At 33.4% G+C, this 17295-nt stretch overlaps 2 long non-coding RNA genes across 2 annotated transcripts; both read left to right on the forward strand.

Moving 5' to 3' along the window:
- The first annotated feature begins 428 nt into the window (after positions 1-428).
- Positions 429-1132, forward strand: LOC149261243 (uncharacterized). The gene is made up of 2 exons (XR_016248411.1): positions 429-534; positions 820-1132. It is a non-coding gene; the product is annotated as an uncharacterized LOC149261243 (long non-coding RNA).
- Positions 1133-15384: 14252 nt separating this feature from the next.
- On the forward strand, positions 15385-16500 carry LOC149261244 (uncharacterized). Its single transcript, XR_016248412.1, has 2 exons — positions 15385-15581; positions 15867-16500. It is a non-coding gene; the product is annotated as an uncharacterized LOC149261244 (long non-coding RNA).
- Positions 16501-17295: the final 795 nt, after the last annotated feature.

The following is a 17295-nucleotide window of genomic DNA, read 5'->3' on the forward strand; positions in this document are numbered from 1 at the left end:
TCCCGCTAAGGGACAGCTGTATCCAACCTCACCACAAACAGCGGTGTATCACGTGGGTGAGCATAATAACTTGCACCCTTTTTTCCATTTACGGTATATATGATGTGGACCATCCGCTCATTTATGGTAAAGTGGTATAACTTTTGGTTTGTCACTTAGCTATTAACGTTTACGAAGTACCATTAGAGTCGCTGTGAAGCTGCATGGTGGTCACCCAAATTGCAACCATTTTTTCTAGCTAAGCGACAGCTGTATCCAACTTCACCACAAACTGCTGTGTATCACGTGGGTGACCATGATAAGTTGCACCCTTTTTCCAACCGATTGCAGAAAAATGGACTACTTTGGCAGATTAAAGCGAGCTTCTTCGCTGTCTCTGATGGCAGATCCAAGAGATAAGAGACCAAGTAATTGATATGGAAGACACAGTGAAGATAGTCACCAAGTAATTGATATGGAAGGTACTGTGAAGAAAGGAGCCGAAACGATTGGGAATCAACTAATTTTCCTACCATTTGAGGCCGATATACGCAGGTACTGGTCTGCTACACCCACCTTCCCACCGTGTTCCAGATTTTTTGCATTCTGCATCACCGTATTCTTTTTAATTTACGATACCAAAAGAGACGGTAATTTTTTTTCTAATAGAATATTAAACGATAATACTATATTGGAATCTAATATCATGCCGGCATACACAGCTAGATCTGACAGCTAATATCTGTATCCCTGAGAAAGTTTGGATCTCCCCCTACAACTAAAGACAGCTAGAAAAAAAACACACTAACGACAGGTTCTGTGGGCATTTGTTTTATACAGATTACATACTTCAACCAAATCTACAGCTGCTGTTGCGATCTCTGGAGACGTGGTCGACATCTTCTGGCTGTGGGTGCAATTTCTGCAGAAATAAATCTTTAGAGAAATGCAGCCTGCGCCTTCCGATTCGCAATTGGCTTCCACACATATGAAGAAATTGGAAGAGTATACTTTGCGTGAAGCGCTAAAGAGATTACGATTCTCTAGTCCCCAAACCAAACTAAATTTTAAGACGACCCCTGTTGTATTATGCGTATATGCATAAATACTACCTTGCACATTAATATAATTTTTTTCATTTGTTTGGCACTAATCGAAGTCAAATATTTTCGATTGGAGTATAAATTTAGAATCAGAAACGGCTTTTTCATTCCAACATTTTTTATTAAACTCCTTTTGTTGTTATCCATGCATTCGTTTTCAGTGTCCCTGGTGACTTAATAAAGTTAACTCGCCAATGCAATGTATGAGCCTGGAGCTTTTTTAAGATCTATACTTTCAATTCGGTAGATTGGCTGCAATGTATGAGCCTGGAGCTTTAATAAAATCTATATTTTCAGAAAAATCCTATAATAAATTTAGGGTCCATGCTTTTCAATTTTTTTCTAGATTTATTATCAAAACAAGGATGAGGAGCAAGATCAACAGAGAGAGGAGCAAGATCAACCATGGTCTATTGATCTTGCTACTCATCCTTGTCCTTATGATGAATCTAGATAAAGATTAGAAACAAATTGACCCTAAATTTGTTATATGATTTCTCCAAAAAAAAATTTAGCTTATATCATAAATCATAGAAACATGCAATCTGAAATCTATACTTTTAATTCAATAAATTAGCTGCAATACCTTACCTGTACTCATAACCCTAATCAATTTCCAGATTCAAAGAAACTTTGGTTAATTCTAGATTTAATTAAATTATAGACAAATTGCAATAGCATAAGATTTAAAGGCATTTTAAATAATAGAAGTAATGACAATAGGATAAGAATTAGGTGGCTTCAACTGAGGGATGAAATGGCAATATATTATATTTAGGTGTATTTTAATGGAGTTGTCTATGGACGGTGAGGCCAAAAGTGGCAAGAATACTGGCCAAAAATTTTCAAAAAACCTTGTAGGGACATTTTTTGAATCATGTTTTTGATGGTGAAAATAGATTCAGCAACATCAAAAACTTCTAGGACACCTAAAATTATGAATTTTGACAACTTCTACTTAGATTTACAAAAATTATTGCCGGATTTTTTCAAAATATAACGGGAATTTCCATAACTTTCATGGCAAAAATACATAATTGTTAGGCTACTGCCATTTTAATATGGACAAATTTTTTAAGATGAATGAAATGGCAATAGATCAGATTAATATGAATTTTAATAATGGACAAAATGTTTTATTTGGTAAAATTTTACATGAGATTGTTTTTTGTTTTTTTAATGAAATTTTGAATTGGATTATAGATTTAATATTTTGAAAAACATTTAAAGTATTAAAACTTTTTTAATTAAAAATCATAATTGTTTTATTGTTATTTTTTTAAAGTAAAATTAAGAAAAACAAAAAGTTATTTTTTTAAATTAAATTTGGGTTAAAATTTATTGATTTATTAATTTATAATTAAAAAAAATGCATTAGCATAATTGTTTTATTTCTATTTTTTTAATTAATATTCACAAACACATATTTATCTAATTTTTAGAATTAAATTTGGCTCAAAATTGATTGATCTAATAATTCATAATTAAAAAAATTAAAATTGCATATTAAATTTAAAGTAAACTCTTAAAACATAATAATTTAATATTCAATATCATTATATTATATAATAATTTAATATTCAATATAAGTATATTTAATAAAGTAATGATTATGATGATTAATGCTATTAAAATGGTGTGGTCTATGGAACTTTAACAAAGTAAAAGATTAATTTAGATTTTTTTATATTTTATTTTTATAATAAAAAAGAAGAGAAAGGAGATTATGAACCGATGTTAGTAAGAGCAAGGAAATCCAAGAGAAAGTATTTTTCATCTTCAACCCTCTCTCTTAATATCACAAAGTGGATAGATTCTTTCATCCCAAGGTGTTTTGGAAATAGGCCAGCTCCCAGTTTCATTTAGTAGCTATAATGCCCCAGAAAACTGTAAATATTTTTATTTTACCACAGTAAGAAACAAATTGGATGATTATTGTTATTATTTGTTTGAGTCGAATAACATTGTTAATTATTGAAGATAGGAAATGATTTGAGTATTAGCAGATCTTGTAAATTCTCATAGAAAGAAGTTGGAAAAGGTAGTTGCCGGAAAACCCTAACTACCTCCCCTAGCTGTGAATGCTCCAAAAGAAAAGGGAGTGAAGGGAGGAAAAAATCGTGCTGAAATGTCAGACGGTAAGGGATTGCTAAGTTTGGTGATGACTAGATAGCATAAGCACTGAGTGCGAAAACTTGCAGAAGACAAAGGTCTTGCGAGCAAGCTTGGGGGGAGATTTGGTCCTGAAGACAAATCTCATAGACGGGTGGTTGAAAAGCAACAAATAACAAAGGTGACCCCTACCATTGAAGTTCTTTCCTTCTTGAAACAACTCAGGCAAGTGGCACCCTCCTGGAACTAATCTGTTGCACAAACTATATTATGTGTCTTTAATTGTACTTGGGAAAGACGAAGCTGGAGCTCTTAACTCCGAAATGTTGTTTGGAAAATATTAACAGTAGGGTTATTATCTATACAGAACTGGTTAATCTATATTTTGGAAAACACTAACTGTAGGATTATTATCTGAATAGAACTGGCTATTTTATTCGCTGGAAAATTATTTATAGTAGGGTTACTGTTTGTACTGAACGAGTTATTATTCTTAAGAACTGAGAACAAAAATTTGACTAGAGAAGGCATGCCCAAGTTCTTTAGTTAAGAAGAGAAAAAATATTGAAGATGCTAGTACCAAGAATGAAGAAAAATATTAAATTCATAGGTTAGGTAGCACAGTGCTAAACCTGAGAGAGCTGATGTAAGTTCGAATAAAAAACGAGGCCTTTGCAGTAGAGAAATATAAGTGTATTTACATATTACATATTTACATATTACATCATAAACGCAACCAAAAGAATCAGTAATGGAACAGGGCCGAAAAAGGTCACAAAACACTAGAGGTTAACTAGGGTTCTTCAGAGAATTCAAGTGCATCTACAGGAACTTCGTACTCTCAGATTCATTCATGTGAGGAGAAAGGCCAACAAATTGGCAGACATTCTAGCCAACCAAGGTGTCAGCTGCAAGGATAACGCAATTTTAAGGAGATGGAATACAATGGTGCAAAGCAACTTGAAAAAATTTGCCATAACCAGGCGAAGGAGGACAAAGAAGAGTACAGAAGCAGAATGATAGAACCCAACCAGTAATGGTTAGCGGTCAGAGGGATACTCCAAGTGGGACAAAAAGGTGCACAATGGAAGGTAAGCCAAGGTTAGAGGTAAAGTTGACCACGATCAGGACTATTCTCAGTGACGGGCGACAGAGTTTCCCAGACGGAAGAAAGTAGCAACTAAAACTTCCACATCATCCTAATTTTTCAGTGACGGAAGTCAAAACCACCTTTGAGCGGTTTCGAGGCGATCGCACAACTTTCATGTTAAAAGTGGTTTTAGATTTTTGGCAGTGATGCCATAGAAAGCATGACACGTGGTGGAGGGCCCGGTCCAAAAACCACTCTCCCCACGCCCTAAAGGTCGATGACTTCAAGTGCACGATTTTCTGCTCAGCCATCCGATGGCGCAAGGTAAATCAACGCTCTGGATTCATCGAGCAGTTTGGTGGGGCCCAAGGGTTTGGTCACTCTTTGAGCTCCACGTGGCGGTGGGGCTGGAGGGATTTCCACCCTCATCGCATGCTATCACCCGTGCATGTGGGCAGGCGCGATTTCAATCTCCATCGTCGGATGGCACATGGAGATTCAACGGATCAGATTGCTCGAAGAAAGCAGCAACTAAAACTTCCGCATCATCCTAATTTTTCAGTGACGGAAGTCAAAACCGCCTTTGGGCGGTTTCGAAGCGATCGCACAACTTTCATGTTAAAAGTGGTTTTAGATTTTCAGCAGCGATGCCATAGAAAGCATGACACGTGGTGGAGAGCCCGGTCCAAAAACCACTCTCCCCATGCCCTAAAGGTCGATGACTTCGGGCGCGCGATTTTCCACTCAACCGTCCGATGGCGCAAGGTAAATCAATGCTCTGGATACATCGAGCAGTTTGGTGGGGCCCAAGGGTTTGGTCACTCTTTGAGCTCCACGTGGTGGTGGGGCCAGAGGGATTTCCACCCTCATCACATGCTATCACCCATGCATGTGGGCAGAGACGATTTCAATCTCCACCGTCGGATGGCACATGGAGATTCAATGGATCAGATTGCTCGTGCGGACACTCGAGGTAATTGGCGAGCTGCTCTTCAGTCCGACTTGATCTACAGCCGGTGGATCAAATGGTAAGGCTCAAGGGTCAAGTTTAATGAGGAAGGCTAGGTTTGGTGGGAAAAGTTCTTTCCGAGGGATTGTTCCTAAGTTTGTGAATCTAGGCGGTCGTGCTACCTTTATTTGCAGACAACCATGTGTCCTGTTCTTTTTGGATCAGTCCAATCTTATGTTTTTTTCTTTTGAGATAGGTAAAGTTTGGAGGTAGGGGGTTAGGAATAGTTTTGTTGGGACATCTCCATAGTCAACGACCATGAAAGTATTGATGTAATATATGTACTTTATTTTATGATTAATGAATTGAAAGGTCCGACTCTTGCATTAGCAAAAAAAAAAAAAGGAAATAAATACTATAAAATGTTCAAATAAAGGTTAGGTTTTTAGTGAGTTATTAATATGTTAATTTTTAATGTTTAGTTGGTTAATGAGCATTGGTTGATCACATCATACTTATTTTTGGCAGGTAAAGATTAAAATAATTTTTATTCTAGTTGTATCATATTTATTCATGGTACATTTTCAGAATATTAAATCCATCACATATTACACAATTAAATAGATATTTTACTATCATATTCGTGTATACACTATTTTATGTTACTTAATGGAAGCTTCTATAAAATTGTTTAGATACTTTGTTTTCATGAATCTCCACTTGATTTTATGTGTCATAAGCACTAAGGTTAATATGAGAATTGGAACAAAATTTAGTTTATATATTTCATGTTTTTAGATCTTAGGATTGTCATGGTGTCATTTACTTTGCTATATTTACATACTAGTCATAATGACATTTCCTTTATTATCCTTCCCTTTAATCTTAGTTCTATGAAAGATCCAAAACAATTAGTGATAGAATATGGATGTAAATTGTAAAATTGCATTCAAACTATATTAGTAAGATTACTTACAAATGAATTGTTAAATGCCAATTTTGAAGAGAAAAAATATACATCTAGTAAATATAGGGAAAATCTAGTTATCTCTCCTTTTTCATTTTCACCTGTTCAATCTCTTTACTAGTATTGAACATGTTGATTCATAGTTATTTTATTACGTTCATGACAGCATGTATTCGACATGGTTATATCTTTTGTATTTAATATGCTTATTATTATTTTAACACATCCTCTCAACTACATAGTATATCTTTTATGGCATCCCTATTAATATAATAGATAATGGGATCAAAAGGTACAACTAAGAATATAATGTAAATCTTTAAGAAATCCAACAATCTTATATAAGTTTGGCCAAACTCATCATAAAAACGATAATTCATCATTTTTATTAGCCTAACATAGAACTATTTAGTGATTATGTATAGGATTGAAATGTTGGGAATGTGTTATATTCTTTACATGGTTAGCTCAATATGTTGTATGTTTTGCAAGGGGTTTGAGGGTGAAGCCCTAAAAATGGTTGTTTCTTATTTGTTTTGGCCCAACTTTTAGTGTTTATGATCTCAAATATCAATTTGGTGTAAATTAAATAAGTCTACTGGTTTTTCTCACTTAAGTTTTTATTTGGTAAACCTCCAGGTATTATGTGTCAATGTTATTGTTATTCCTTTTTATAAAGAATATGTATGCATGTGTTATTGTTCAAAAATTAAGGTTCAAAACTTATGAAGAAGTCTATTAAATTTGGTGAAATTTTCTAACTTGTATGTTCTTGATTAAGTTTAGATATGAACTTGCACAAAAGGATCCTTGTTAACATCACAAAACTTGAAATTTGGATTACAAGAAGGAGAATTCAGATTTTGATAATTCAATCTATACTATGATCAAATCCTCATGTTTTGTTCTCCAAAATGATCATTCTCATTTTCATAATTCCATGCATCTTAAATATATTCCATTATTTCACTTCCTCCTTGTTTCTAGCAACATTGACAAATACTTTACAAATCTTTGGAGAATTCTCCATAGTTTTCTTTTTCTCCACCTATTCCTAAGACCAAGATACATATCATGTATAGGATTAAAACATATTTTTTGTAACATCTGATAATATAATTATTGGTAAGATTACAATTTTCCTTTGTTTAAATTGCACTTTTAATGCACAAATAAATAGACTCCATTCGAAAGCCCTTGAGACACTTGTATTATATAATATGAATAGAAATGGCTCAAATATACATTTCCAACAAATTTTAACTAGGTGTTGGAAAAATAATAAAACCTCTTAAATTAATATTTCTTTATAAAATCGAGTGATACAATTCGTGGTAATATCACAATTTTCATTCATTTAAATTGTGATTTTAATACATAAACAAATACACTCTTTTTGGTAAGATTACAATTTTCCTTTGTTTAAATTGCACTTTTAATGCACAAATAAATAGACTCCATTCGAAAACCCTTAAGGCACTTGTATTATATGAGATGAATAGAAATAGCTCAAATATGCATTTCCAACAAATTTTAACTAGATGTTGGAAAAATAATAAAGCCTATTAAATTAATATTTCTTTATAAAATCGAGTGATACAAATTCGTGATAATATCACAATTTTCATTCATTTAAATTGTGATTTTTAATACATAAACAAATACACTCTTTTGGAAAATCCCTTAGACATTTGCATGATATAGACTCAACAAAAACAACTCAAAATATGTCTTTCCATCAGGGTTTTGGAAAAAATAATAAAATCTATTAAATTATGCTTTACTTTTTATTAAAATCTCATCACATCTATTTTATTCTTCATAGATTTTTATATTTTTAGTAATTAAAATATTCCAAATTTCTTAATTTACTGTCTTTTATTAAAATATAAATACCTACTTTCAACTATTAAAATATAAATATCTACCTTTTAACTTTTCATTATGAAAAAGTCAAATAAATATACTCCTCGTCTTCTATTCAAATATAAACACCTACCTTCAACTATTAAAATATAAATACCTACTTCTAACTTTTCATCATGAAAAGGTCAAATAAATATACTCCTTTTACCTTGAAATTAAAAACAACTCTTTGACAATGATTACTCGCAATACATTCCTCTCTTTTCTTTTATTTTTTAAGATGTACTATAACCAATGCCTTTCCCATGACTTATTTGTGGAGCTAATGCAGAATCTAATAAATAACCTATGCTACCCAATGTATTATTAGAGTTGTAGCCAATAATAATTACTTTAGCCCAATATTCCATTTATGGTATATTATCATGTACTCTCGGCTCCATTTATGGTAAAGTGGTAAGGGTTTTATAATATTTTGTTCGTCACTTATTACACCGTCGCTCACACGACGTATTCAATTTCAGTGTCTTGTTATTAGTTTTTTGACTAAAAAATTTAAAAACTATCCAAAGTTTAATATTATGAAATTAAATTTATTGATTTTAAATAAAATTTATTTTTATTTATCTTAAATATGATTGGTTGAAATGTCTCCCCTCTTATTCTGTAATAATGACAAAAATTAACTTTTGTGTACTCTATTATTAATTACTATGTACTATATCATTAATTACTATGTACTATATCACTTATTACTATAATTTGAAAAATAACATTATGTGTTAATCACTATGTACCATAAACACAAATGGTTTGCATTTAAATTCAAAAAATTCATTTTCTCATTGGTGTAAAATATTGAGTAGACAATTTTTATGGGTTTTATTTTTTAATTTCAAAAATATAAATTTGAAAAAAATATGTAAAAATAACATGTGTACAATTTGTAAAACTCTCATTATATCAATCTATACTCTAATGACATGACATGTACTATAATATGAACATTATATAAAAAGATTCCATCATTCAATACTAAATAAATAATTATTAACTTGTTATCATTATCTTCAATGTCAATTATATATATATATATATATATATATATATATAACCTTTATCTACCAAAAAAAATGTTTAATTATATTAAAAAATAAATGAAAGAAGGTTAAACAAATATTCATATAATTCATTTTACAATTTTATTATTGTTTGGAGTACATACAATACATTATAACAACGCTAGCTATGTGGCCTTGTCTATTAACATTTACGAAATTTAATTACAGTCGTTGCGAAGCTGCATGGTGGTCACCCAAATTGCACCCTATCTTCTAGCAAAGCAGCAACGGTATCCAACCTCACAACGAATTGTTTTGTATCATGTGGGTGAGCATGATAAGTTGCACCCTTTTTCCATTTATGGTATATTATGATGTATCATGGATCATCGACTCCATTTATGGTAAAGTGGTAAGGGTTTTATAACTTTTTGTTTGTCACTTATCTATTAACATTTACGAAGTACAATTACAATCGCTACAAAGCTACATGGTGGTCACCATTGTTCAAAATTGAACACGTCAGAGCCCTTCAAAGGGCCTCTAGCATGTCACAGAAGTAGGGAGCAAAATTTCCTAGTAAAAAAAAAAAATTGAGTTTTGCGGGTTTTAAAAAAAATGGAATAATATTATAAAATGTTTTAAGAAGGGTTGTCAACCTACGAAATGTTTTTTAAAATTTCAATTTTACTGAAGTCTGGACTCCAGCCTCTGACTTGTCTTCGACTCACCGAGTCACCAAAGTGGTTACCCCCTCTTATTTTCTTCGTTCATCGAGAAAGAGCAGTCTTCAAACTAGTGTTCAAAATTGAACATGTCAAAGCCCTTCAAAGGGCCTTTGGCACATCACAGAAGTAGGAAGCAAAATTTCCTAGTAAAAAAAAAAATAAATTTGAGTTTTGCAGGTTTAAAAAAAAATTAGAATAATATTATAAAATGTTTTAAGAAGGACTGTCAACCTGTGAAACTTTTTTTTTAAATTTCAATTTTATTGAATTCCGAACTCCAGTCCCTGACTCACCGAGTCACCACAGTGGTTACCCCCTCTTATTTTTTTCATTCGCTGAGAAAGAGCAGTCTCTGAACCTACCCCTTACATTTCCCTTTGGATGTCACCTGCAAAATGGATTTCATATGATGGTTAGTTGCCTGTCTTATACATCGTTAAACCCCCCTACTGCCAAGTTAGTGCTTCTTCAAGAAGACGACGTTGTGGTGATTAGAGATTTCCCGGAGCAGGTGAAGGTAGCACAAATATTAAGAGAAAGTCCCAGATTTTTCGTCTTACATGCCAATTCAATGCATTTCGATGAGTATGTTTCTTTTCTTTCTACAGAGCATGAACTGTAGATGGAACACCTCTATTTTATGCTTTCTGTAACCAAATTGCAAAATCCTCTCACAACCTCTGATATGGCTGCCCTAGCCATAAAAACCAGTGCTACCATGGATCAAAGCCACATCCGATCCCAAACTCATAGATTTATATCTTCTGTTTGGAGCATCGAAGTTGGAGATGAATGTAGAGATGAGCGATCATAATGGAAAAATGAGGAACACATTGATAAATTCAAGAGGGAAAATGGGCATGATGGACTCCGTCCTTGCGACACTGGCATGGGAACGATGAGAAGGAAGCTAAGAACTATTGAGAAGGATGCCTTCGGTTATTGACACAACAACTTCATGTTTCAACTTATGGTCAGTAAACCTCATCCTCCATAGATTCTCCTGGGTGGAATCAAGTTTGAAATTAGATTTCCCTCCAAACTCAGTCCTGAGCAGAAGGTTGGAATCAAGAGAATTCTGGGAGGACATGCTTGACATTGTTGTTTCAATTTGGGCCTCTTTTATTGTAGATACTTAACAAGACTGAAATAGATATAACAAAAATAATTGATTGTAGTTGCGAGTTCCTCCACCAAATTGTAAAAGATACCATTTGTATATCTTCTTAATGAGCTGAAGTAAGTGGCCAAAGTTATCTCTGCCTTTTTTATTGAGTCCTATTGTCTATCGAATGCATTCCTTTTCTGTGTTGATTTTGTACAACTTGCTGTATTGCCAAGTCTTTTTTCCAATTTTTGGCCTTGGTTTTCTTAGCATGTCCATATACTATATCATAACTACCACTATATTGCAATGGAATTTCTTGTACCTGCAAATTATGCCAATTCTTATGAAACTTCCTTATTCTGTAACTTCACTGGAGTACCAATGATGTAAGCAGTTCCAAGCTGATGATATGATTTACTTTTTATACACTTAACACCAAGAGAATACAATAATCCAAAGCCTTTGGTATGATTTTGAATCTAGCTAACCAAGTCTCAACAAAAGTTCTTCAGACATGAAGGCAAAACGAATAGAAATTTTTCAGTTGTCTTAGTGTTGGCATTGCTTTGGCAAAATTCTATTGAATCTTCAAATGCCACATCTATTTTACTCATCACTAGAAATCTACCAAAAGCACTCTTTCAATCCAATGTAGCATGTTTGATCATCGATCGACAATATTGCCTTTTACTATTTGCATAACATTGTATTTCTTATATGTATGTTCTTCACTACTCATATCAATTTAATAGAAATTTCCCATACCACATCAAATGACTCTTGGTACATAGGCATTTGTACTGTGAAATCATCTTATTGAGGCTCTTCTGCCCCATGTTTTTAGAGTGTAATCTTCAACTGCATGTTGAGATGTAAAGTTTTTCTTTCATCTCAAACTAATTATTTTTTCAATGTTCTTACACGAACCTCTACTTAATATAACAGTGATTCAGGGAAAAATACATAAAACATAACATTTGGCAAACATAAATTTTATGAACACAGTTGCCTGCTCAAAATTCACTTGTTAGTTACAATGCGTATAAATTGTATGATGAATACTCGACTCGCAATTGTGTTGGAAGGGGCTATTGTTCTTGATAAACTAAGGAATATCTTGCATCTTGCAACATTGTAAAGACATCGACAACCAATAATATGTTGTCTTGGAACTACCTTTTCCAACATGTTTTTCTTGCACAAGCTTAGACTAATCAAAATTTATTTTTATCTATGAAATGGGTGGTTTCCCCTTACCTTCCAACAATGGAAATGAGGCGTTGAATGAAATTTCAAAGAAAAGTTTTTTATGTTTTCTAACAAGAACAAATCTACTGTCTATTCTTTTATATTCCCAGCATTGCCTCGCTGTTGGGAATAATTCATCTAGGCTCTGTTCAATGATTTCATTTTTGGCAGAAGGCTCACCCCTAAAGATCCAAATCCCCTTTTCCAATGGAAACATTGATTCCCAGTCCGGTTCCTCGTAAACTGAAGGGCCTCTTAAAATAAACTTTTCTTACCATCTTAGTGCATTTACCAATTATCCTAAGCTCAACCCCATGTATGATATGTGATGAAATAGAGTTCTATGTGAATTTTTTGGGGAGAAGAAGAATGAGTGTAAAAGAACCACGTCTTTGCTTACAACTGATAAAGAATGAGAAATACTAAGTAGATAAGTGTATCTACCCTTAATTTCTTTAAATGTACTTCTATGTCATGTGAGCTAACTCGTTACATGTCTAAGTAATTTGTTTATTGGAAAGCACATGGATTGTCAGATAAATAGAACAAATGCACAATTACAAGTACGATACACAATAAATCTAATTTGTGCTAGTCACATAAGAGAGGGATAAGCTACATAGATGATAGGAGTAAAAGGGAAAACTATATTTAGACACAACAGATTATGCATTGGGTGATTGGCCAAGCCAGTTGAGTAGCTATTACCTAACAAAATGATTATTTAATTACAACATTTCTTGTCTGTTAGTACCTATGTGGATCACCTTTCAACAAGTAGGCATCAATGATCCTTGTCTAATTCTGCAGATGAAAATACTATACTGACGTTTTCTTGTTAGTTTGGTGATGTAAAAGAATAAGCATGCATGGATATTTCTGGCTAGAATTTGAAATTTTTTTTTCAAATGTAGGCAATTTCAGGGTTTATTTTATTAAATTGATTTACATTCTTAAACAATATCCCACTGGAATTAGAAGTGACAAAATATTGAGAATCCATAATTCCGAACCATGAAATCTATATTGAAGCTCATCCTAAATTTTTAGCATGGATTATTCAAGATTATGTCGGAATGGCTACATTGCAAGTCATATATGATGTTGCTTTACAAGTGTATATAATCCCAAAAAAGGTTACAAAATGAAAATGACCTTATTATACATTAAAAGACAAACCGTTTTACAGCTCTTGCCAAAGTCTACCATTTATAGTTCTAGAGAAAGTCTAGAATTGCAATTTGGTAGAGCAAGTTCTCAAAATTTGATCAAGCTACAACCATACCGATAATGGCAGAGATGGAAAATTTGAATAATTTTCTCTGAATATAAGTTATATCTTCTTGCAATGATTGAATTCTCCTTCAAAGCTACTGGAAGCAATTTTTATGATCCTTGTTTCATGCCAAACGTGCAGTATGTTCCTCTAAATATTCTTTGTTGTTCATGTCCATCAATCTGCCAATCAAACAACAAGTGTCAACTTAGAAACAAATACTCCCAGATACAAATAATGAAGATTTTGGTGTTCAGTGTTTCACAGTAGGCAAGGGGTAAAACTATTATCATAGTATGATCTCTGCTAAAATACCAACCTAGACCCATCTTAACTCTAGAGTTTTCTGGGCTCTAATGATATTCAATTTATTATGAATCGTTGCGGGAATTCATATAAATTTGGAGCTTAATCATTGTGTTGAGGTTCTTGTAGTTTTTCTAAGGGATTGGGTTTGGTAATGGATAATATGAGGTTGCACGAGATGGAACAAGATTGAAGATTTGCACTAGAATGAGCCTGACTGTTATTTGTTTTGGTATAAATCTGAAGGTTCTTATAGGTTTTCCTAGCCAAAATAGTATGATATTTTGTGTAAATGATTCTGAGAATTCATGATATTTAAGATGTATCAAATATTTGAAGATTTGCATTTGATTGTGAAGCAGTTTCTGATCAAGTCCTAAATCAATTGAGTTTTACGTGGTTATGTGCTATATTGAGGAATATCTATATTGATCCAAACATGGGGTTTAATTCATCAGTAGACCACCTTGACAAGCTCCTAGATTCACTTTTGCTGCTTATATTCAACAAATTTGGTGATATTAAGGCCTTGGGACGATGTTGTGCAGTTTCAAATAGGTTCTCTAGTATAGTCCCCCAAGTGCAGACTGTGGTAGTTAAGGTGGACTATGTTATATCTAGTGAAGAAACCAACCTTAACAATAGTGGTAAAAACAGGGGGATATGGAGGTATTTGATGAGAATCATGATGGGTACTAGGTAGAATTATTATGCCATGGCAAACATTGCAACATGTTTTGGGCCCGAAGAAATCCATGGTTGCAGAGGTTTCCCATCATTCTGCTGGTGAGGTTTCAAAGAATTTCAAGGAAGTGTAGAATCTAAGGATTGAATTGTCTAGTGGGGAACTTAGAATTGATCAAACAACACACCCTTTGATCTTTCAAAACTTTCACCAGAAATGGGAGGACTCGGTGTTCTGCTATGATCTCGGCTCATGGAGTAGACTTCCCTTATCCGTGAGTCTCAACTATTTCTAAATCATAAGGTTTGGTATATCTAGCTTGCAGGTCGCTGGAAATACTCTTGGTGTTAGAGTGGCAGCCACGAGAATTGATCTGGGGTCTCCCTTAAATTAGTCATACAATTACCAATTCACCATATGTTAAAAAAAATGAGAAGATAATTCGCTATTGTCAATTGAATTACTTTATTTTATAGGCTTTTCATTATGGAAAAGCGACCTAAACATATGCCTTTATAAATGATATTAAAACCTGCACTTCAAATTTGATCACGGGTGGTCACCCAAATTGCACTATATCTTCCCGCTAAGGGACAGCTGTATCCAACCTCACCACAAACAGCCGTGTATCACGTGGGTGAGCATAATAACTTGCACCCTTTTTTCCATTTACGGTATATTATGATGATGTGGAACATCCCCTCATTTATGGTAAAGTGGTATAACTTTTTGTTTGTCACTTAGCTATTAACGTTTATGAAGTACCATTAGAGTCGCTGTGAAGCTGCATGGTGGTCACCCAAATTGCAACCATTTTTCTAGCTAAGCGACAGCTGTATCCAACTTCACCACAAACTGCTGTGTATCACGTGGGTGACCATGATAAGTTGCACCCTTTTTCCAACCGATTGCAGAAAAATGGACTACTTTGGCAGATTAAAGCGAGCTTCTTCGCTGTCTCTGATGGCAGATCCAAGAGATAAGAGACCAGGAAAGAGTGAAGATAGTCACCAAGTAATTGATATGGAAGGTACTGTGAAGAAAGGAGCCGAAACGATTGGGAATCAACTAATTTTCCTACCATTTGAGGCCGATATACGCAGGTACTGATCTGCTACACCCACCTTCCCACCGTGTTCCAGAATTTTTGCATTCTGCATCACCGTATTCTTTTTAATTTACGATAGCAAAAGGGACGGTAATTTTTTTTCTAATAGAATATTAAACGATAATACTATATTGGAATCTAATATCATGCCGGCATACACAGCTAGATCTGACAGCTAATATCTGTATCCCTGAGAAAGTTTGGATCTCCCCCTACAACTAAAGACAGCTAGAAAAAAACCACACTAACGACAGGTTCTGTGGGCATTTGTTTTATACAGATTACATACTTCAACCAAATCTACAGCTGCTGTTGCGATCTCTGGAGACGTGGTCGACATCTTCTGGCTGTGGGTGCAATTTCTGCAGAAATAAATCTGTAGAGAAATGCAGCCTGCGCCTTCCGAGTCGCAATTGGCTTCCACACATATGAAGAAATTGGAAGAGTATACTTTGCGTGAAGCGCTAAAGAGATTACGATTCTCTAGTCCCCAAATCAAACTAAATTTTAAGACGAGCCCTGTTGTATTATGCGTATATGCATAAATACTACCTTGCACATTAATATAATTTTTTTCATTTGCTTGGCACTAATCGAAGTCAAATATTTTCGATTGGAGTATAAATTTAGAATCAGAAATGGCTTTTTCATTCCAACATTTTTTATTAAACTCCTTTTGTTGTTATCCATGCATTCGTTTTCAGTGTCCCTGGTGACTTAATACAGTTAACTCGCCAATGCAATCTATGAGCCTGGAGCTTTATTAAAATCTATACTTTCAATTCGGTATATTGGCTGCAATGTAGGAGCCTGGAGCTTTAATAAAATCTATATTTTCAAATAAATTTAGGGTCCAAGCTTTTCAATTTTCTTTTAGGTTTATTATCAAGACAAGGATGAGGAGCAAGATCAACAGAGAGAGGAGTAAGATCAACAATGGTCTATTGATCTTACTCCTCATCCTTGTCCTTATGATGAATCTAGATCAAGATTAGAAATAAATTGACCCTAAATTTGTTATATGATTTCTCCAAAAAGATTTAGTTTATATCATAAATCATAAAAACATGCAATCTAAAATCTATACTTTTAATTCAATAGATTAGCTGCAATACCTTACCTGTACTCATAACCCTAATCAATTTGCTAGATTCAAAGAAACTTTGGTTAATTTGAGATTTAATTAAATTATAGACAAATTGCAATAGCATAAGATTTAAAGGCATTTTAAATAATATAAGTAATGATAATAGGATAAGAATTAGGTGGCTTCAATTGAGGGATGAAATGGCAATATATCATATTTAGGTGTATTTTAATGGAGTTGTCTATGGAGGCCGAGGCCAAAAGTGGCAAGAATACGGGCCAAAAAATTTCAAAAAACCTTGTAGGGACATTTTTTGAATTATGTTTTTGATGGTGAAAATAGTTTCAGCACCATCAAAAACTTCTAGGACACCTAAAATTATGAATTTTAACAACTTCTACTTAAATTTACAAAAATTATTGCCCGATTTTTTCAAAATATAACGGGAATTTCCATAACTTTCATGGCAAAAAAACATAATTGTTAGCCTACTACCATTTTAATATGGACAAAATTTTTAAGATGAATGAAATGGCAATAGATCAGATTAATATGAATTTTAATAATGGACAAAATGTTTTATTTGGTAATGTAATTTTACATGAGATTGTTTTTTGTTTTT

This window comes from Pinus tabuliformis, chromosome 6, assembly GCF_031772625.1.
Source record: "Pinus tabuliformis cultivar Carrire ecotype Pingquan chromosome 6, CPIR1, whole genome shotgun sequence".
NCBI lineage: Eukaryota > Viridiplantae > Streptophyta > Pinopsida > Pinales > Pinaceae > Pinus > Pinus tabuliformis.